Here is a 2,850-nt window from a genome sequence, read left to right as displayed (position 1 = left end):
TGCCTGTCGTAGGCCTGGGTGTCTGACCCACCAGCAGTGTGAAGGGCAGGTTCCTCCACTGTTCCCAGCACGGGAAGGCAGGGTGGGGGTAGCAGGGGAGTCCCCTGTCACCAAAAGGTCCAGCTCCAGGCCTCTAGATGCCTGTAGTCCAAGGTTGGCTGGGGCCAGCGAGCCAGTTACGTGGGACTTCGTATTCCTGGTGTCCCAGGGGGCGCCTGGTGGTGGTCAGAGTGGCTTATGAGCGGCCACGCTGGTGTTCGGGGATTTGATCACACAATTCCGCATGCTTGCTTTTCTGCTCCGTGAATTCTGGTGTCGTTTTAAGTGCAGTTTCAAGTCCCCATGGAATGAAATGTCCTAGGTTTGGTATGTGTAACCTGACTGAAAAAGGATCCCCAGGATCTGGGGAACCCAGCCATAGAACCTTCTACATCAGGATGGCGTGGTTCTGTGTCTCGGACAGCGGCGCCTTCCTCCTTGGTGCCGCCCCCGCCCAGAGGCTCAGAGTGCGCCTGAGTGGTTGGGGCTCCTTGTCGCAGCCCAGCCCCGTTCTAGCAGGTTTCCCTGGAGCGATGCTTCTCAATCCCAGGCAGTTTTGCCTGGTATGGGGGACACAGCCACGCAGTGGGCAGAGACCAAGGATGCTACTGACCGTTCTATACGGAAGTGTCCGCTAGCTACGAGGAGGTGGAGGAACCTGCGCTGAGAGCAGCTCCAGCCCCGTCCCGGGGGGAGGGGCCCTGACTGCCTGTGCCCGGGTCAGCTCTTTCTCGCAGAGCCTTTTGCAAGCTGAGCCCTGGGGCTGCGCTTCTGCAGGGACCCTTCTCTTGCCGTCTCTCTGCCTCCCTCAGACCAGGCTCATTTGAATTCTGAGCCCTGAGGAGTCCCTCGGCCTCTTGTGCTTGGTTAGCCATAAGCTTTGGAAGAAGATCAAAGCTTTTTTGCCTCCGAACTCTTCAGCTGAGTCAGAAACCCCAGTGTTCCTTCAAAGGATGAAGCTCTGCTTTGGAGAGGTGAGAGAAAGGTGTTCTGCGCTAGACAAAAGAAAGCACGGGAAGAATTTTGCCTTCGCTGGAGCAGAGGAGGACCCGGGGTGGTTCAGCTCGAAGCGAGGGAGGGATGATGGGATGCCCGCCCGAGTTGCGGTCCGCAGCGCCAGCATCCGGGTCAGCCTGCCGCAAGCTGGCGTCCCTTGAGTGTGTGTGTGCACTAGTGGAGAGGAGGCAGACCTGAGAGGTGGTCCCCACCCAGACTTTGATGAGATGTGACAACATCTGTGACCCATCGTCTCTCCTGGACACTTCCAGGGGGCTGGGACAAAGAGCTTCTCGTGATCAGTAGGACCTTGTGTTGAAATGAGATGTGGACTGTGGTTGGTGCCTGTAGCACCCAGAAACCCACAAAAGGGAAGGCCCCGCCGCCCCTCCTCCCAAATGCCTTCAAACCGTGGGCCTGTGTTCTCCGCACGCATCTCTCACCGCCATCCTGAAGTTTCTGAACACTGGCCCTTCACAAGGGCAGGAATCTCAAGGCCATGGAAAAAACTCCCAGGCCATCTGACGGTGGAGGCCTCAGGGAGCTGTGACTTGGTGCAATGCTCCTGTTGTGAAAAAGGGCAGATCCCTGGGTGGCTTGTCGTGGATGGAGGCCAGTCTTGGTCCCTGGGCCTGGCCTGAGCACTCCCAAGGCAGGCCAAGTTGTGTTGACATGAGCGACATTCGTTTCCAAGAACAGCAGTATGGGAGAAGTAGGATCTTTCCGTGTTTCTGCCAGCTTCTTGTGACTTTGGGCGTTCCTCTGCTCCTGACAGCCTTCCCCCAGGCTCCGCCCCCCTCACAGGACCTCCCTGTGAGCCGCCTTGTCTCAGATCTCCTCTCTTACAAGGACACAGGCCACTGGATTTCAGCCCCACCCTAACCTAGGGTGAGCACGGCCCGAGATCCTTCACGGTCTCGGGTAACAGCAGTTAGGACGTGGATGTACATTTTGGGGGGACACCAGCCCACTAAGGAGTTGGGTGAAGGCTTTACCCGGTGCTGCCAGCACAGCCCTGGGAGGTTGTCGGCCACCGCCAGGATCACTTGGTCAGCACAGCGGGGACCTGTCCCAAGGCGACAGCTCACGAGCGCACACATCCCCTGGCACCCTCACGGGGACCTCGTTGGTGCTAATGGCACTGTGATGCAGCTGGCCAGGAGCACTGTCACAGCCCACAAGACCTGCTGTCCCCGGAAGCTGAGTTTCAGAAAGTGTGGCCAACACTGAGCATGGACAAGGCCTGGGTGCCAGTGTGGCACTCCTTCAGAGCTGACTGAGGACTTTCTGGGCCTGTGGCCCTCTACACACAGGAAGCCATCCTAGAGGAGGTTCTCACTGAGGTGCTTCTCCAGGGCCGCCTGGGCCAGGGACACGGCGGGCAACAGAGAGATGCTTCAGCCTGCGTGCTGCCAGAGGAGGGTGTCCTGCATCTTTCAGTCGTGAGCAGAGATCGCCAGGAGCCTCAGCGGGAAGAGCCACTGGTCCACAGGCTTACTCAGCAAGCTGATCCGGGTAGGGTACTTAACTTGGTGTATAGACCACGAGGGTCAGTGACCCAGGACTGGACACTACCCAGAGGGCCCGGGAGCCTTTAGAGGCAGGGAGGGAGGAAGGCCTCATGCCTGAGGGAACAGCTGGACATGTTGAGGGGTGGGGCTGAGATGACATCAGAGGGGCAGGGCCTTGCAGGGAATTTCAACTGATCCAGTGGGGGAGGTGTGGGGTGGTTGAGACCTAGGGACCAAAGGGGGCCCCTCAGCAGTAATGGGACACAGATTTAGGATTTCCATCTTTTCTACATCGAGCAGAATC

Source organism: Neovison vison, chromosome 6, assembly GCF_020171115.1.
Source record: "Neovison vison isolate M4711 chromosome 6, ASM_NN_V1, whole genome shotgun sequence".
In the NCBI taxonomy this organism is placed as follows: domain Eukaryota; kingdom Metazoa; phylum Chordata; class Mammalia; order Carnivora; family Mustelidae; genus Neogale; species Neogale vison.
The sequence above is the reverse complement of the archived record's forward strand: the minus strand, read 5'-3'. Positions refer to the sequence as shown.